Below are 20,308 nucleotides of genomic sequence, written 5' to 3'. Positions count from 1 at the left end.
GAGAAACCCTGTTTCAAAAAACAAACAAACAACAACAAAAAAAGGGTCACAGCCATCATTTTTCCCTGGCAGACTGCTCAACTTCACAGGCGAGAAGTCTGCCCCCTCACTGTATGTACCAATGAGCACTGTCCTGGCTGCGTCTGTCTTTTCTTTTCTGCCTCCTGTCTCTTTAAGACGCCTCAGAAATCTAACTGTAAGTGTGGGAGTTGCTTTCAGCCTTACCCTATGCCAGCATTTATGGCACAGTGGGTCACCACTGTGGGCTGGCCCATGTCCTCCTACTGACCTGACTAAGAAAACAAAATGTTTAGGACCTGGGGTGGAGCTCAGCTGTAGAGTGCCTGCCTAGCAAGAGGGAAGCCTTGGGCTCCACCCCAAGCACAGAAAAGAATAAAGCTCAGCTCAGTCTGTAGAGTGTTTACCTACCATGCAGAATGCCTTGGGGTCCATGCCTCAGACTGTGCAAAATAGAACAGAAGGGCCTGCCTGTGCTGTCAGCACTTAGGAGGTGGAGGCAGGAGGATCAAGTGGGTTTGAGGTCAGCCTGGTCAAAAAATAAGTTCCAGGACAGCCTGGGTTATAGAGTGAGACTGTGTCCTAATCAAACAAACAAAAGGTTCAAGGTTATCCCTGTCTGTATATGGAGTTCCTAGTCAGCCTGGGCTATAGGATACCTTGGGTCAACAAACGAACAGCTGTACACAAGTGGTTAATACTTGTAATTCCAGCAGTGGGAAGCTTGAAGTAAGAAAACTGGAGCTAGGTGGTGGCGCACACCTTTAACCCCAGCACTGGGGAGGCAGAGGCAGGCAGATCTCTGTGAGTTCAAGGCTAGCCTGGTCTACAGAGCAAGTTCTAGGACAGCAAAGGCTACACAGAGAGAAACACTGTCTCAAAAACAAACAAAGAAACAAACCAAAAGAAAAAAAAAGTAAAGAAAACTGGAAGTTCTAGGCTAGCTACATCCTGAGAAGTGGTCAGTCAACAAACATGCTAACAAATAAATACACATGAAAGCTTCAAATTTGTTTCGTAGCCAGGCAGTGGTGGCGCACGCCTTTAGTCCCAGCACTCAGGAGGCAGAGGCAGGTGGATCTCTGTGAGTTCAAGGCCAGCCCGGGCTACAAAGCAAGTCCAGAACAGCCGAGGCTACACAGAGAAACCCTGTCTCAAAAAGCAAAACCCAAAACCAACCAAACAAACAAAAACCAAATTTACTTTGTAGTAGAGGATGACCGTGGACCCGATCCTCTTGCCTCTCCATCCCCAGTGCTATGATTACAGTCACGCACCATCACGCCATGCGGTTATGCCATGCGGGGGCTTGAACCTTGGGCTTCATGAGTTCAAGATGAACACTGTATGGACTGGGCTATGCCCTCAGCCTTGCTTGGTTTTTGTTTCACCCAGTTCTAACATTCTCAGAACAAAGGAGGCCCCTTGGGCAGGATGGCATGGGGGAACAGAGGACCCAGGCAGGAAAAGCTCATGCTGAGAGGGTATTGCATTGTTGGGGATCCCTGGTGACTTGTACCTTGTCAGCAACTGATTATGTATCATTCTGGAAAAACTTCCTCTCAAGAACTCCAGCCACCTGACTTTTGTAACCAAGATAAGACCATCTTTGAGGCCGGCCGGCCACACTTTTCAGTATGGACTTTGAAGAGGGTGTAGGCGGAATCATTTGAACTTGACATTCAAAGGCTGGTGCCCGGTGCGCTCAGGAAACCTTTGAAATGCAGGGCTGGGGAGAAAGGCTGATAGAGGGGCAGGCAGGAAGGAGGGTCCCTAGGATGCAGTGCTGGATCATCCCCAACCTGTTAGCCATTAAACTTGCCAATATCCCTCTCTTTGCTTTCTGAGGGACAGCATGTTGGAGACTATTTCTGCAATGGCCAGGCTTGAAAAGGCTTTATCTCAAGAACTTCAAAGAAATGTAAAGCACAGTTGTTGGCTGGCTTTGAAGTCTTACTACTTAGGTTTGGGGGACAGTGAAGGCTGACCTCAACTTAGCAAACTCCAAGCGAGTAAAAATATCCAGGAGTGGGGGGACGGGCTGGGAAACTGTTTGCAAACCACGCTTTGATCCCAGCAGTCATGTAAAAAACTGTGCTCCTGGGAAAGCTGGGGAGGTGAAGAGAGGTGGCAGACACTGGGGCTCCCTGGCTTGCTCCGCCTACCTGAGCCATGGAGCCATGCACCACTGAGAGATCTTTTCTCAAACAAGTTGGACAGCTCCTTAGGAATGACACCCAGGTTGCAGTTACTAGATCATTTGCCTAGATGCATGAAGGCCTTAGCATGATGGCACACACCTATAATCCTAGCACTTGAGAGGTGAAGGCAGGAGGATGACAAGGTCAAGGTCATTCTCAGCTATATTGGGAGTTTGAGGAAACTTGGACTACACAAGGCCTTCTACCAAATCTGTGTGCGTGTGTGCCTGTGGTGTGTATGTATTTTTGTATGTATGTACATATACAAAATAAAATAAAACCCACTGCTAGACACAATGGTTCACGCCTTTCATCTCAGCTCTCAGAACCCAAGACCAGCCTGGATTACATAGTTTGTTCTAGAATAGCCAAGACCATATAGTGAAACTTTGTTTGGAAAAAAAATATCCAGAATGACTGGGTGTGGCAGTTATTAAAACTTATGTGCATGTCCATGATCAGCCATGCAGTGTAGTGCAGTGTGAGCAGCCTTGGCTTTTTTTTTTTTTTTTAATTCTGAGACAAATGTATACGTTGTTTAAAATTATTAAAGATATATCTAATTCTAGTATTAAAAGTATTAAAAATATTTTCTAGAAGTTATTTTCACCTGAAAAACACCACATATTTATTTTTACTAATTACCTTTCTATGAGGAGTAATTTCATTTACACTGCAGTTTCTCTGCATGATAGCCCTGGCTGTCCTGGACATTGTCCGGTCACCATGGAGTCACTCCAGGTTGAGATGACCTTCAGCAAGTCCCCCCATCCCTCCCCTGCTCCTGCTCCCCCCTTTCTTTCTTTCTTTCTTTTTTTTGGTTTTTTGATACAGGGTTTCTCTGTGTAGACCTACCTGTCCTGGACTCGATTTGTAGACCAGGCTGGCCTCAAACTCCCAGCGATCCCCCTGCCTCTGCCTCTGCCTCCCGAGTGCTGAGATTAAAGGCGCTCGCCACCACCCTGGGGCCGCAAACCCCCTTCTTATCCTAGCTGCTTGGATCCCAAGCTAACACTCTATTCCTGTGGGTCTGAGTTGAGGGGTTTATTTCCTTTTCTTGCCCTTCTCTTTTGAAAAAAGAGAAGCAGGAACTCCCCCGATCCAGGGAGTGACTACACCAGCTCCAACCACTGCCACTATCCTGTGCTCATTAGGCTGGGATTCAAGTCCACAGTGAGTAGGTCGGCACTGACAGGCTTGGCAGGCGAGGAACCGGAAACCCAGACTGGTGAGGCTGCTTGCAGACCCTGAGCAGAATCTGAACCTGACCTATAGACTTTGAACCTCACTGCCAGTCACCACTTGTCCTGCAGAGTATTCCCAGGTCCAACCACTTGCTGACGCAAGTCTGAGGTCCCCACCTGGTGCCCTTTGACTTCATTCTAGGGATAAGCCTTTATCTGTAGGAGCAATTGACAGGGATCACTGGGAATATGAAAACCTGGAAGGCCGATGTGTCTTGTCCCTGAGTGAAATTGCATGAAATCTTTTAGGACACCTGGAACCAGGAAAAGCTTGGAGAGGGATGACTAAGATCCAAAGTGATGTTCTCTGCGTTCAGACGCTGACTCCATCCTCCCCTAGTTATGAGAGACGCCCCGGAGTTACATGCAGCTATGATCAGCCAACGTGGGTGCTGGAATTCAAACTTGAGTCCTCGGCAAAAGCAGCAAGTGCTCCTAGCCACTAAACCATCTTTTGGCCTCTTTGACTTCACTGTCTTTTTGTGTCAAAGGAAGGTTCTTCCGGAGACTGCGTTAAAATGGAAACATCACAGGAGACCTGACCATGTGATCCCTGCCTCATGGTTAAAATCCCAGCTCGAGGGAAGGAGGGAGGCTGAGGTGGACCGTTGGCCCTTGAGTTTGAAGCCAGCTAGGCTAGAGGGAAACCATGTTGTTCATAAACAACAAACAACAACAAAAACCCAACAACAACAACACACCAACCCCTCCCTTAGAATCAAAATCCCCCCCCCAAAAAAAACAAAGAAAAGAAAGAGAGGGAGGTAAATTGACCAAGTTCAAGACCATAGACTGTTGGATGCAAACTAGAGCAGTGCAAGAGACCCAATTCCAAAAACAAACAAATAAACAAACCAAACAAAACACGGGCAGGAGAGATGGCTCAGTGGCTTAAGAGCATTTGCTGCTCCTCCAGAGGACCTGAGTTCTGTTCCCAGTACCCACATCAGGCAGCTGACACCTGTCTGTACCTACAGCTCCAGGGAGTCTGAACCTCTGGCTCTGTGGACACCTGCCCTCATGTGCACATGCCCACATGCAGAGAAACACATGCCTACACATAATTAGAACTAATAAAAATAGATCTTCACTCTCACATGAGCGGGGACTCTTCTAGAACACGATTCTGTCACCAGGCAGGCTGCCCGTGCTCAAGCGGATGTCTCCACATCCATGCACAGCCCAAACACAGCGGTTCTCAACCTTCCTATTGCTGTGACCCTTAACCCAGTGCCGCATGCTGTGGTGACCCCAACCATAAAAATATGAAGTTGCTGCTTCAAAACTGTAATTGTGCCACTGTCATGGGTTGTAATGTATCTGATATGCAGGATTATCTGATATGTGACACCCCCCCCCAAAGGAGCGGAGATCCATATGTTGAGAATAACTGTCCTAATTGAACTTCCCAAAGACCCATGAGTCTTCGAGAGGTTATGTCATGCCTGAGGGCACACAGCAGGAAGAAAGATCTAGGGGTCCTGGCTTAAGAGTTGAGGCTTGTCTTCCAGTCCTCCTCCATTGCTGTCTCTATGCCGGAGACTCACCTGAAAATGCCCTCAAGTCTATGATCTGTATCTGTTAGGTGATGGCCTACATGGAGCCAGGGACTGACTGTACACTGTCTCCCCTGATGGCCTCAAGGGCGCCATGCCAGCTCCCCCCCCCCCTGCTTTGGAGCCTGGCTGGCTCACACAGGCTGCTCTGTGAGCTCATGGGCAGGAGGCCTCTCTGACCAGCAGTGTTGGGTTACCCCAGTGACATTCAATTGTTCCTAAGCAAGGAGGCCCATTTCTTGGCAGCCCAGAGCCCTGGATTCCAGGAAGCCTGCGTAACTCCTGCTTGCTTCCAGTTAGAAGGTAGATCTCACTTTTCACAGCTTGCATATAACGAGGCTTTACTTGATCTTTCTCTTGCTGCAGGTCCAGGGTGCACTGCACAAGTCCCTGGCCAGGGAGGGAGCTAGGGGGCTGAGGAGGAGGGGTGTGGCTTGGCTAAACAAAGGGGACCTCACCAACCTGAAGAAAGCTTTGTGAAAGAGCAGGAGCCTGTCTGCATGCAGGTGTGGTGGGAGCTGGAAGACCAGGAAGCAGGCACAGCAGGCACTGGCGGTTCTAGGTTCAGGCTATGTAATTTGGGGTGAATTTGTGAAGCTGTGCCCTACTTTCTGCATCTGTACTGTAGAGGAACAGCAACAGCAACAAGCCCCACTCTGTTCATCTGTAAGTGAAACTATCGTGGCTGGGGCTGTAGCTCAGTGGCAGAGGGACTGGTGTCCATGAGAGGCTGTGGGTCCTATTCCAATACTAGAGAAAACCAAACCAAAACATCAGTACAGGCTGAGTGCCGAGAGCACTGCTTGGCACAGTAAGGCCCTCCCAGGAGTTCTCTCTCTCTTTCTCTTTTTTTTTTTTTACCCCAAGACAGGGTTTTCTCTGTGTAGCCTTGCCTGTCCTGGACTCACTTTGTAGACCAGGCTGGCCTCTAACTCACAGCGATCCACCTGCCTTTGCCTCCCAAGTGTTGGGACTAAAGGCATGAGCCACCACTGCCCAGCCCAGGAGTTCTTATATTAAAATAGGAATGATTAGGGGTGGGGATGTCAATAGAGTGCCTGCCTTGTGTGCCACCCACAGCACCATAGAACTGGAGTGCACTGGCGCACGACTGTAATCTCAGCACTCAAGAGGCAGAGGCAGGAGAATCAGATGTTCAGTGTCATCCTACACATGGACTCAGAGGCCAGCCTGGGCTACATAACACCCCTCTAAACTGGGCATGGTGGCTCACACCTTTAATCCCAGCAGTTGGGGAGGCAGAGGCAGGGGGATCTCTGAGTTCAAAGCCAGCCTGGTCTACAAAGCAAGTCCAGGACAGCCAAGGCTAACACAAAAAGACCCTGTCTCGGGGGGAGAAAAACAAAACAAAACAAAACAAAACAAAAATCCCCAAAACTAACAATGGCTTTTGTACAATAAGATAGCATACAACTGAATCCAAGCATGTTAGAAGCCCAAGTCTGGGCTACATAGTGTGACCCTATTTCACCTCCCCCTCAAAAAATAAAAAATAAAGCACAGTTTGAGTCTCCCAACCCCAAAATGTGAACTCTGAAGTCTACAAGATTCATTCACACTTACATCTCCACACTGTTCAACTGGCCGAGTCTGTGAATACTCCAAAATCCCCCAAATCTAAAAGTAGAAATACGGTTGGTCTCGAGCAACATTTCAGATGAGGGATAGTGAAACTGTATTCCCAGAGAGGAGGGCCACACGTGTGCCCAGGGAGGCGGCCATCTTTCTAACCCTCTACTACTTATCTATTTATTTATTTTGGGGCAGTTTTGTGTGGCCCAGGCTGACCTCAGATTTGCTCCGTGGTTCAGGATGCTCTTAAAAATCTGACCCTCCTGCCTGCACTTGTGACGCTGAGACACAGACTGCAGTGTTGGTTTTCTCTGAGACAGGCTCTGGCCACCCATCCCTGACTAGGCTCTGAGGTGTGGCAAGCCCTCTACCTCCACTCCTGGAGTCTGGGGTTGTTCCTGGCTGTTCCTATCTCCCTGCTGGAGGCAAACTGAAAGGCATCTATATGTCTCTCAGTAGGGGATGAGGGAATAAATTGTGGCCATCTCTACTACTGAATTCTGAGTAGCAACATAAAGATTAAGCCATAGGTCGACAAGAGCAAGATGGCTCAGTGGGGTGACATTAGGCCTGTCACCAAACCTACTGACTCCCCAGCACCCACAGGGAGAACAGAGAGACCTCTGTGGCACGTACCCCTTCTTAAGCACACAAATGTAATTTTAAAACTTTTTAATTATTTAAAAAAAATTTTTTTTATCTTTTGGTTTTTTTCTAGACAGGGTTGCTCTGTGTAGCCTTGGCTGTCCTGGACTTGCTTGGTAGACCAGGCTGGTCTCGAACTCACAGCGATCCACCTGCCTCTGCCTTCCAAGTGCTGGGATTAAAAGTGTGCGCCACCACCATCTGGGCACACTTTTAAAAGATTAAGATAGTTCTTTATGGCCTGGTCTGGAAAAGACTCCCAAAATACAATGTTCAGCAAGGAGGAAAAATAAATAAATCAATCAAGCGTTAGAAGGATATATGGAGTATGGAAATAAATGCAAAGTGATAGGATGCAAAGTGGCCACTGGCCATCACACACCCAGAAACACACAGGGACAAGCCAGGGACAGCCCAGCACAGGCTGCCACTAGCCATATGTCACTATTCACATTTAAATGGAAATCGATTAAAATTAAATAAGATGTAGCCTTCAGCTCCTCGATGGCGGCGATGGCAGCGATGCTTCACGCCTGGCAGTGGGAGAAGATGGCTGTCACTGTGAAAGAAACCGCACCTTCTGCGAGGCTGGTTGACAGATTAGAATTTCAGTGATGTGCGGGTTCAGAGCATAAGTACATTTTATTTATTTATTTATTTGTTTGTTTGTTTTTTTGAGACAGGGTTTCTCTGTGTAGCCTTGGCTGTCCTGGACTCGCTTTGTAACCCAGGCTGGCCTCGAACTCACAGCAATCCACCTGCCTCTGCCTCCCAGGTGCTGAGATTAAAGGTGTGCACAACCACGCCTGGCTGCATAAGTACAATTTATCTTGGCCTATCTTTCCTTCTTCCTTCCTTTTCTTATTAATTTGAGACAGGGTCTCTCTGTGGTGTGTGTCCCTGGTTGTCCTGAAACTTCCTATGTAGAGTAGTCTGGGATGCCTCTGTCTCCCAGGAGCTGGGATTAAAGGCATGCTCCGCTTTGCCCAACTGTCTTGAGCTAGCTTTAGCTTCCAAATAACTACCCCCTGCCCTCCCTGTGTCTTTATTTAACTGTGACTAACAGATTAAAAACCCTGTGGAATAGCTGGGCGAGGTGGTGCAAAACTGTAATCCCAGAACTCAGGGAGGCGAAGGCAGGTGGATCACTGTGAGTTCGAGCCCAGCCTGTTCTACAAAGAGAGTCCAGGACAGTCAATGCTACACTGAGAAATCCTGTCTCAAAAACAAAAGCAAACAAACAAAAAACTAAAAAAAGGAAAGCTAGGCATAGTGGTGCACACCTTTAATCTCAGCACTTGGGGACAGAGGAAGGTCTGTCTTTGTGAGTTTGAAGCCAGCTTAGTCTACATACTGAGTTCCAGAAGATCCAGAGTTAAATAAAAGAGAGACCCTGTCTCAAACACACACACACACACACACACACACACACACACACACACACACACACAAATGCACACCCATCTCACCTCAAAGGTGAGAGTGAATTTATTCTGGAGAGAAATATGAGTGAACTGGCCCAGAAACACAGATTTCAGTTACCCCAAATTTCATGTCACATTGTTACATGGTCACAGTTTGATAAAGGTTTTTTTTTTTTGTTTTGTTTTGTTTTTTCTTTTTCTTTCTTTTTTTTTCCTGTGGCAAGGTTTCTCTGTGTAGCCTTGACTGTCATGGACTCGCTTTGTAGACCAGGTGGCCTCGAACTCACAGCAATCCACCTGCCTCTGCCTCCGGAGTGCTGGGATTAAAGGCGTGTGCCACCACGCCTGGCTAAGTTTTTTTCCCCTAAATATTTATTTATTTATCATATACACACAGTGTTTTGCCTGCATGTACACCAGAAGAAGACACCAGATCTCATTATAGATGGTTGTCAGCCATCATATGGTTACTGGGTATTGAACTCAGGACCTTTGGAATGGCAGGTGGTGCTCTTAACCTCTGAGCCATTCTTCAGCCTGTTTTTTGTTTTGTTTTGTTTTGTTTTTTTTTAAGACAGAGTTTCTCTGTGTAGCTTTGGCTGTCTTAGACTCACTTTTGTAGACCAGGCTTGCCTCAAACTCACAGAGTTTGCTTCTGCCTCTAGAGCACTGGGATCAAAGACATGTGTCAACAGGCCTGGCTCAGTTTTCCTTTTATTATTATTATTATTATTAATATTATTATTAAATTTTTTTCATACAACGTATTTTGATCATGTTTTCCCCTCCTCCAACTCCTCCAACTCCTCCCAGACCCTTCTTACCTCCATACCCACCCAACTTTGTTTCCTTTCTTTCTTTCTTCAAACACACACAGACATACACACATACTTCAAGATTAAAAAAAAAAAAATTAAGAAAATCAAAATCAGAACAGTAAGACAAAAAAAAAAAAAAAAAAAAACCCAAAAACCAAATCCCCAAAAGTGTACACACACACACATACACACAACAATGTGGAGTTCATTTGGTGTTGGCCAACTACCTCTGGACATGGGGCCTACTCCTGAGTGTGGCTGACATATCTAGTGACTCTCAGTTGGAGAGAAATGATTTCCCCTTTTCCAGTGGCCATCAGTTGCAAGCAGCTTCTCCGGAGGAGGTGGAAAGACTGTAAGATCCGAAGGTGATAAGAGGACTTCAAAGCCGGGCGTGGTGGCGCATGCCTTTAGTCCCAGCACTCGGGAGGCAGAGGCAGGCGGATCGCTGTGAGTTCGAGGCCAGCCTGGTCTACAAAGTGAGTCCAGGATGGCCAAGGCTACACAGAGAAACCCTGTCTCGAGGAAAAAAAAAAAAAAAAAAAACAACCCTGTAACAAAAAAAAAAAAAAAAAAAAAAAAAAAAAAAAGAAAGAAAGAAAGAAAGAAAAAAAAAGAGGACTTCAAGGAGACAGTGTCTTCCAGACTGGACAAGACTGCTGTACATGTGAACTCAGAGACCGGGTCAGCAGGTACAAGGCATGCACAGATTCAAGTCAAATGGTGTTCCAGCACTGGGGGGTGGGGGTGGGGATGGGGGCAGGCATGAGATTCTACTCTAACCAGAGCTGTGTTTTGCCTTGACCCTCTCAGGGCAGAGGGTACTGTCAGGTGACACTGAGCTATCACAGTAAGGTAAGAAAACTAAATAGGGCTGGGCATGCCCATAATCCCAGCTCTCAGGAGGTTGTGGCTACAAGTTCAAGACTAACCTGGCCTACATGGTACCAGGCTAGCCAGAGCTACAATAGCATGGTTCTATCTCAAAAGTAAAAAGAACTCCTGATCTTCTTGCCTCTACCTCCCAAGTAAGGGGATTACAGAAGTGTGCTGCCACACCCAACTGAGCACACCAACTATAGCTCAGCCCTTATACTCTCATTTATTTATTATATTTTTTTCATTTTTGAGACACTAAGGTCTCCACGCAGTCCTTGAATTATGATCCTCCTGCTTACACCTCATGAGCGCGGGCACGACAGACATGCACCACCATGTCCATTATGCGGTGGGAGGACCAAGTACAGAACTTCCTGCAGGATAGGCAAGTACTCTGCTACTTGATAAAGGAAGACAAAGCACCCAGGCCCAGAGAGAGGAAGCCTGGGTTCCCGCCCACATCTCAGGCTTCAGCTTCCGGGTCTACCATTTCTTTACATCTCATTGGCTCAGATACTCAGCGGCCCAGGGCCTCTGACCACCGCGGTGGGGATGGAGGCCCGTGGGTTAATGTTCCTGTGGCTCCCTTCTGCGACCTCGAAACCCACAGAGCTTCCTCCCGAACTGTTCAAGGAAGGCGCCTGCGTATCTACAGATGAAAACGCCGAGTTTCCAACAGGCTCCATTAGCCCTGGGTCTTAACTGCCATGCTTAACTGGGCCATGCCACAGTCACCCTGTACACCCTCCACTCCCACCCTTTTTTTGCAAAGTAACTTCCGTCAATGCACCTGCAGTGTGAGAGCACCTGTGGGAGACCTGGGAGAGGAAGAAGGAAGGTTTGCAGAGGAAATATTTCACACACAGTGAGTAAGCATCCTTCCTTCAGTGACTTAAAGGAAACCAGTGTGTGGTGTTCTGAGATAAAGGCGGAGGGAAACCACAAAGGAGTGAGTGTCAGGCCCTGGTTTATGCAGATGTTTAGGCAGAATGTTTGGGTTTTCTCTTTGAGGGCAATGGGGGAGCTACGGGAGAGTTTGGAGGATCCCATTTGAATTCACTTTTCTGGTTCGCCTATCATTGCTGTGATAAACACCATGACCGAAGCAACTTGGGAGGAAAGGGTTTATTCAGCTTACACTTCCTGATCACAGTCGCTGAGGGAAGTCAGGGCATGAGTGCAAGCAGAAATCATGGAGGAGCAGTGCTTGCTCTCCATGGCTTGTCAGCCCCCCCTTCCCTCCCTCCCTCTCTCCCTTGTTTGTGATTTGTTTTGTGTTTTTGAGACAGAGTTTTGTTTTTGTTTTGTTTGTTTGTTTTGTATAGCCTTGGCTGTCTTGGAATTCTATCTGTAGACCAGGCTGGCCTCGAACTCATAGAGAGCTGCCTGCCTCTGCCTCATGAGTGTTGGGATTAAAGGCATGTGTTACTACCACCCAGCTAGCTTTGATTTCTTTTTTTGCTTGCTAGCTTATACAGCCCAGGACCATCTGCCCAGGGAAGCACTGCCTACCCTGAGCTGCACCCTCCCATATCTACCATAAATCAGAAACATGCCCCATGGGCCAAAGTGAAGAATGTGATCCCTCAACCGAGGCTCCCCCTTCCCAGGTAACCCTAGTTTGTGTCACGTTGACAATGACTGACCAGCATGCTCACCCTCTTGGGCTTTCCTGAGAGCACGTTTTGCATGGGGGATGGCTGATCATCCCATTTGTCTAGAGGAGACCCTCAACCTTGCCTCCTCCTCAGTTCATTCAGTATGAACACTCAATAGGGGTGAAGGGGGCGGGCAACTCAGCCAGGCGTGGTGATGCTCACCTGTAAGCCCAGCATTCAGGAAGGCAGAGGCAAGCGGATCTCTGTGAGTTCAAGGCCAGCCTCGTCTACAAAGTGGGTCCAAGACAGCTAAGTCTATACAAAGAAACCTTGTCTCAAAAAAAAAAAAAAAAAAAAAAAAAAAAAAAGGCAGCAGGGGTGAGGGGTTGAGGTGGAGTGCGTACTGACCCTGTGCCCACTCAGCAGCCTCGGAAGGAAACCATGAGGGGTTGGTAAAGCAAGTGGAAAGGGAGAGGACCCACATCAGCCAGAGGGTTCATGAAGCCTCTCCAAGGAGGTGAGTGCCTAAAAGGATGAGAAGAAAGCAGGCCAGTTTAATCTAGAAGTACATCAGCGGCAAAGACCAGCAAGTGCATTGGGGCCAGGGATAGAAGTTTCTGGGTGATTAAACAATAGCCGGGCCAGGGGAGCTGTAGCAAACTGAACTGGGCGAAAGCAGAGGAGGGGCCTGGGGGTTACAAGGAGGCATCTGAACGGCTCTTTTTATATTTATTTCTTCCATGGTACTTGCCACAGCACACGAGTAGACATCAGAAGACATTTTGGAATTGGTTCTTGTCTTCTGCCACTTGGGGTGCAGAGTCATCTCAATGACTCTAGGTGTATTTGTTTACTTGAGGGCAGCAAGCAAGCTGGGCGTGGTGGCACACGCCTTTAATCCTAGCACTGGGAAGGCAGAAGCAGGCAGATCGCTGTGAGTTCAAGGCCAGCCTGGTCTACAAAGTGAGTCCAGGACAGCCAGGGCTACACAGAGAAACCCTGTCTCGAAAAACCAAAAATAAATAAACAAACAAACAAGGACCAGAGTTTGATTCCCAACACCCACGTGATGGGTACCAACCATCTGTAATTCCCAGGTATTCTCGTGATTCACAGTCATACATATAAAATAAACCTCAAACAAACAACAAGCCAGCAGATACCTCAGGTACTTTAGAACTACCCTGAACTCTGCTATGAACACGAGGGTGATTCTGCCGTGAACTCCTGACTCTCCTGCGCTGTGCTAACACTAGGACCACAGTGTGTACCACCATGCCCAATATACACTGTGTTGTGGATTTGGGGGATTCGAACCCAGAGACTTGGATTTGTACATGCTAGGCAAGCACTTGACCGGCTGAGCTGCATCCTCACGCTAAGTAAAGCAGAAGAGAAGCCACGTGTGGCAGCGCACACCTGTTTCCTAGTCCTCAGGACAGGAAGCTGAGGTCTTGGGACTGTCCTCCGTATAAGCAGCAGCCATCTTAGAGCCCAGCTGGGCCAGCTCATGAAGGATTATCTCATCTGAGGTACTTGGCTGTTTTATGTGCCCTCATGGAAGGTTGAGGGAGAGTTGTGATACCCTCACTTAAGGACCCAGCCGCTCCCTGCCACCTGCTGCATAATTGTACGAAGCCACTTGGAGGGACTAGAATAGATAGCCAGGAAAGACTAGAGCTGGGCTCCACCTATGTGGCTGCAGAGACCTCCTCATCCCCTCAAGGTAAAGGCTTTTCAGGTGTGGCTTATTGTGGGACGAGCACTCATAGCTCATCCGTCCTTCCCAGAGAGCACTTGGTGGAACCCTGCCTCAGTGTGCTGCTAGGACCTCAGGAAAGGAGGTAGATGTTGCTTCTCTCCCCCTAAGAAGGGATTTTTACCAACAGGCCTCCAAGTGAGACCAGGGTGGGCTAAATACACTTGGTAATTCAGGCACTGCGAAGGGAGGCAGAGAGGGGCTCACCAGCCTTACCAGTGAGCCCCAGATCCCAGTGTGAGTAATGAGAGACCATGCCTTAAAAAAAAAAAAAGGTTGCCAGGTGGTGGTGGTGCACGCCTTTAATCCCAGCACTCAGGAAGCAGAGGTAGGCCGATCTCTGAGTTCGAGGCCAGCCGTGTCTACAAAGTGAGTGCTGGATAGCCAGGGCTACACAGAGAAACCATGTCTACAAAAACAAACAAAAACAAAACAAACAAACAAACAAAAAACAGTGTAAAGCTGGGTGTGGTGGCTCAGGTCATCCTGACACTCAGGAAGCTGAGGTAGGAATATTCTAGTGAATTCAAGGTCAGCCTGAGCTGCTGAGTTTCAAGCCAGCCAGAGAGTAAGCACCCGGCTTAAGCCCAAAGAGCTGGAGAGGTGGCTCAGCAATTAAGAGCATGTGCTGGTTTTTGTGTGTGTGTGTGTGTGTGTGTGTGTGTGTGTGTGTGTGTGTGTGTGTGTTTTGTTCTTTTTGGTTTTTTTTTTTTTTTTTCTTTTTGGTTTTTTTGAGTCAGGGTTTCTCTGTGTAGCCTTGACTCTCCTGGGCTCACTTTGTAGACCAGGCTGGCCTCGAACTCACAGTGATCTGCCTGCCTCTGCCTCCTGAGTGCTGGGATTAAAGGCGTGCGCCACCACGAAAGGCCCACTTGCTGTTCTTGTAGAGGACCTGGGCTCAGCTCCTAGTGCCCATGGTGGATCACAACCATCAGTAACTCTAGTTCCTGGGGATCTGACGCCCTCTTCTGGCTTCCACAGGAGCTGCACACAGGCAGGGCACATAGCTACATGCAAGTAAAACACATACACACATAACGTGAAAAATAAATCTTTTTTTTAAAAATACAAACAACTGCTTAGAAGGTAAAGAGGGTAAGTTCCTGATGTCTCTAAGCCACCGTCACAGCCTGAAAGACTAAGGCTAGAAGACTAGCCCAAGAGATGGGTTAGAGGCTGTCCTAAAAGATGTGAAGTTCAGAGCCGGGAACGGGATGCAGGGCTGTGATCCCAGCCCTTGGGAGGTAGAGGCTGAGGAGCAGACATCCAAGGCCAGGGCTGGTGAGGTGGCTTAGTGAGTAAAGGTGCTTGACTCCAAGACTGAGCACCTGTATATGCTCTCCCACAGGGGAAGGAGAAAACTTGCTCCTCCCACGAGTGATCCTCTGACTGCCACGCATGTGCCATGGCATACACCCCCCCCCCCCGCCCCCAAGCATGAATAAAACAAGCATATACTAAAAAGGAACTCAGGGTCAGTCTTAGCTAGCAAGTTTGAGGTGAGTCTGGGCTGCATGAGACCCTATCTGCATCAAAATAAGGAATAAAAATAATATGAATGAGACATGGAAGCAACTTTGTAACAGGCCAGAGTATAGGTTGGGAGAGTTTCCAGGTTCATGCGGCAAGTCCACACAGCAAAAATAACCTGAAGAGTAAATCTGGGGGGAGTCCAGAAACTGCAGAGGTGAGCTGTGGACAGTGCTCATGAGCCCCCCTGAACCGTGGGGAGCACTCTCCCCAGTATTTCCAAAGCAGGTTGTGTGACAGGGAATAGAACGTATGGCCATGGGAGCAGGGCTGGCTGCTGCACACGTCACTGCGCTGCAAAGGAGAGACGTCACCCTTGCCATCAAATGGCTGTGAACTTGCTTGGATTGGGTTCAAGTCCAAGCTCTGTGAAAGGCACAAATTGTGAAAAAGATAAATAAATAAATGGGATCATGCCCTGATGACGTTTGTCAGGAGGGGATAGGAGGTGTGGCTTGCCGTTTCTTGAGCGTAGGTAGCAAAAGGAGGGGAGAGGAGGAGAGAGAGAGGTGATTTACTGGAGAGCTGTGGGTCAGCAGGAAGCAGAATTCAGTCACACTGGGGATCCCAAGTCTGTCAGACACTGGGTGTGGTGGTGCAAGCCTGTAATCCTGGCACTTGAGAGGCAGAGGCAGGAGAATCGCCGCGTTTGAGGCCAGCTTGGACTAGAGTGAATCCAGTCAGAGAAACAAACAGAAGAAGGAGGGGCAAAAGGAGGGAGGGAGGAAGGAAGGGAGAAAGGAGGAAGGAAAAGATGGAGGGAGGGGGAGCAAGCTTCTTTCAGAGAAGGACAAAAGGGTGATGGAATGGCCACTGAATACGAAGATATTCCAGAACCCTCCCCCTCCTCCACAGAAGCCAGGCTCTGGCTCCATTGTCCAAGAGAATGAAGATGAAACGACCCAAAGGCATGATCAGGTCTTGGCGCTGTACTCCCCATCCCAGGCCCAGAAGGCCAGAAGGGCTCTGGGTGCTCGGCCTTCAGCTGCCAGTGCTGCTGCTCCTTAGGCTGTTCCCCAAAAGCCATTCAGAACATGCCTTAGTGTTGCCCCTGCTGCCCAGAAAAACTCTGAGCTATGGAGGCCTCTACCTAGAGTTTAAACAATGTCCCCAAAGCTATGGGGCACCCTTAGAAGGAAGCTGCTGCAGGGCCAAAGCCCCCATATGGGCAGTGTCCAGTGTTTGTTTGCTTGTTTGTCTTTAGACAGGGTTCTCTGTTGTAGCCTTGGCTGTCCTGAACTCCCTTTGTAGACCAGGCTGGCCTCAAACTCACAGAGATCCGCCTGCCTCTGCCTCCTGAGTGCTTAGGTTAAAGGTGTGTGCCACCATGCCCGGCTGAGGGTGTTGTTTTTAACAAAATCTCAATCATTTGATTTTGCCCATGAAGACTTGGCAGCCAGATGCAGGGGTGAAAGCCTACTAGTTCAGAGAGGCAGAGAAAGCACCCAGCTGACCTTCCTCCTCAGCAGATGTGCCTAAAGGCATGGCCCCTCTCTGACTCCAGCTCAAACGACCTCCCAAACTGAATGTCCCTCTCTTCTACTTCCTGTGTGTCTCTCTATCCATTCTCCTGACTTCATCTCACTGTCTATGGCTTCTTTTTTCCGTTTGCACTCCCTGTCAACAGGTTGTTTGCTCAGCTTTTTGACCTAGGGTTATCTTTATTTAATGTTGTTTACAGGGGAGGGGGGGTGGGAGAGATGGTTTAGTGGTTATGGACACTGACTACTCTTCCAAAAGACCAGGGTTCAAATCCCAGTACCCACATGGCAGCTCACAACTGTCTGTAACTCCAAGATCTGACACGCACACATAGATATACATGCAGGCAAAACATCAATGCACATAAAAGAAAGGTTAAAAAAAATCTAATTTACAATACTCAAGCAGAAAGCTCTTATATTAAAGGTGTGTGCTAAGGCTGAGCCACACCACAATTAGAACATATCTTTCTAGTAAACAACACAATCTCAGGGTTCACAGTGAGCCCTCAGTCAGCCTGTGGTAGCCAGCCAGCACAGTATTGTTCCAGCCAGGCTCAGGACTGTGGTTCCTGAAGCTCTGTGCAAGCTGTGGCAAGCAAGGCCAGGGGACAGGCTGTCAGGGCTCAGATGTCAAACTGTTGTCCAGCAAGACTACAGAGGCGGAACTGGCCCCGTGGCTTATACAGCAGAGGCCTGGTGGCAGAACGCTTTCCCACCGTAAGTTCTGAGGCTTGCTCAGGACTTCTTTCCCTTTCAGAATGTGAGGGCCTAGCCTGTGCTCATCACACCATGTCACATGCCAGGTTTGACTTCACAGGCTCCCAGCTGCTGCTGAATCTTACCCAGAGTCTCACCCATGGCCACCTGACATGGCATGACATTTATATGGACTTAGAGTCATGGTTAAGACCTTTGAGGTTATTGAGCTGGCATGAATGCATTTTGAGGGGACAGACCTTGGAGGAGTGGTGACAAGAGTGTGTTTTGACAGTGGAGGTGTGGAGTGGTGTTTTCCCCTCCATCCTCTGAGGTTTTGCTGGAACCAACTGACAAAGAGACATAGGTTTTCTTTTTTGTTCTTGAGACAGAGTTTCTTTGTGTAGCCCTGACTGTACTGGAACTCACTCTTTAGACCAGGCTGGCCTCTAACTCAGAGATCTGCCTTGCTCTGCCTCCCGAGTGATGGGATTAAAGGTGTGCGCCACCACTGCCCGGTGAGACATCATTCTTATTTGCACGGGACCGAGCCTCCCTAGGCAGCCATGCAATCCAAGTTTAGGTGACTTCTGGATCTATAGGGAAGATTGACGGCTGGAACTGGGAGGCTAGAACTGGGGGGTCCTGGGGCAACACAGATGCATTGCCTGAGGGGTGGGGCAAGCTGCAAGGTGACTGAGGTTTTTTGTACAGATAATCTGCTCAGTAATCACCCAGCTGCCCTCAGAAGATCTGAGGAAGCAGCTGCCATATGAGTGTGTGACTTCGTGGTAACACTGGCCAGGAAGTTGCCTTCTCCTTCTCCACCCCCCCCCTTCTTCTTCCTCTTCTTCCTCTTCTTTTCTTCTCCTTTGTTTTTATTTTGTTTTGGTTTCTTTTGTTTTTCTGAGACAAGGTTACTCTGTGCAGCCTTGGCTGTCCTGGACTCTTTTTGTAGACCAAGCTGGCCTTGAACTCACAGAGAGCTGTCTGCCTCAGCCTCTCAAGTGCTGGGATTAAAGGCATGTGCCACTACGCCTGGCTAGTAAGAGCTTCTTAATGGTTTGTTTGTTTTTTGGTTTTTTGAGACAGGGTTTCTTTGTGTATCCTTGACTGTCCTGGACTCATTCTGTAGACCAGGCTGGCCTCGAACTCACAGCGATCTACCTGCCTCTGCCTCCCTAGTGCTGGGATTAAAGGCATGCGCCACCATGCCCAGCTTAGTAAGAGTATCTTGATCATTGCTTTTGTCCAGAAACTGCAGCTTCAAACTCTGGTCAACATCCCTCCCTGTCCTTGAGGGGCAAAGATGGAGGGACAGGACCAGGAAGGACCAGAGCGGAAGCTGAACTGCTCCTTCCGCTCAAGGTTGGCATTCTGTGGAACTTGGTTTGTTGTGTTGGTAGAGGACCTTGGAAAGTGACAGGACACGAGGAGGGAGTCCACATGGAGAAGATTAGTGTCCCGTAAGAGGCTTCAAAGAGGAGGGTTGCCCTCTCCTCCCCCTGGAGCCACAGCCAGATGACATCTGCAGATCAGAAAGTGACTCTTGATAGTTCTGCTGGCACCTTGAACTAGGACTGCCAGCCTTCAGAGCTGTGAAAAGTAGTCAATTGTTTCTAGTTTATAAGCTGACCAGTCTGTGGCATTTTGTTATAGCCAAGTGGACTGAGGCAGCTGGGGTGTGGATAAGGAAGTAGGGAAGATGCGCTTGTAGGAAGCAGGTGAGAGGGAACTTAAAGTACCAGAGGCAGAGAGAGAGAGAGGAGCCAGTGAAATGTGCGTGTCGCACAGCCTGGTGAGCTGAGTTCTATCCCTGTGTGAAGCAGGAAGAACTGTCTTCTCATTTCCAGACAGTCATCATTGTACAAACACATATCAGGAGCTTGGGCACATATATACACACAACAACAATAGTAAATTAATAGTAGTAGTAGTAGTAGTTGGCTCAGAGGTTAGCAGCACTGTCTGCTCTTCCAGAGGTCCTGAGTTCAATTCCCAGCAACCACATGGTGGCTCACAACCATCTAGAATGAGATCTGGTGCCCTCTTCTGGCGTGCAGGTGTACAATGTATACATAATTAATATATCTAAAACAAAAACAAAAACGACATTAAAAAAAGATTTAAAACACACCAGGTGTGGTGGCGCACACCTGTAATCCCAGCACTTGGGAGGCAGAGGCAGGCGAATCTCTGTGAGTTTGAGGGTAGCCTAGTCTACAAAGCTAGTCCAGGGCAGCCGAGGTTACACAAAGAAACCTTGTCTCAGAAAAACCAGAAAAAAAAAAAAAAAAAAAAAAGGAAAGAGTGAGCTGATGTTTTCTGGCAGGCACACCACTTCTTTCTAGAGACAGTAGAGACAGGTGAGCATTCAGTGGGGAAATGTTGAAGGAAATGTCCTGAAAGATTCTTGTTGGGGCCAGAGATGCAGCTCAGCCAGTACAGCCACTGCCTCATATGTGTGAAGCCATGGGTTCGAGCCCCAGGATCTGATAAACCTGGCCATGGAGTGGTGGTACTTGCCTAAAATCCTAGCACTGGTGAGACAGAAACAGGAAGAAGGTCATCCTCAGCTACATAGTGAGTTGTGGGCTAGCCTAGGCTACGTGAACCTGTTTCAAAATAATAATAATAATAATCCTCGGGAGGCAGAGGCAGGCAGATAGCTGTGAGTTCGAGACCAGCCTGTTCTACAAATCGAGTCCAGGACAGCCAGGGCTAACAGAGAGACCCTGTCTGGAAAAACAAAAAACAAAACAAAACAAAACAAAAATCAAATAATAGAAATACAAAATAAAATAGCAATAATGGCAGAAAAATATCCTATATTAGTCTTGTGTGTCAGGCTGAGGCAGAGGAA

At 48.2% G+C, this 20,308-nt stretch overlaps 1 protein-coding gene across 1 annotated transcript in view; it reads left to right on the top strand.

Moving 5' to 3' along the window:
• Window positions 1–11,025: 11,025 nt before the first annotated feature.
• The window catches only part of B4galt5 (beta-1,4-galactosyltransferase 5), a 72,230-nt gene continuing 62,947 nt past the window's right edge, over window positions 11,026–20,308 (top strand). The window contains exon 1 of the mRNA XM_051143829.1: window positions 11,026–11,243. The gene's annotated coding sequence lies outside the window, so the exon portion shown is untranslated. The remainder of the gene's footprint in view (window positions 11,244–20,308) is intronic.

This window comes from Acomys russatus, chromosome 4 (genome assembly GCF_903995435.1).
Source record: "Acomys russatus chromosome 4, mAcoRus1.1, whole genome shotgun sequence".
In the NCBI taxonomy this organism is placed as follows: Eukaryota; Metazoa; Chordata; class Mammalia; order Rodentia; family Muridae; genus Acomys; species Acomys russatus.
Note: the sequence above shows the minus strand (reverse complement) of the source record. Positions and strands in the feature narration are given on the sequence as shown.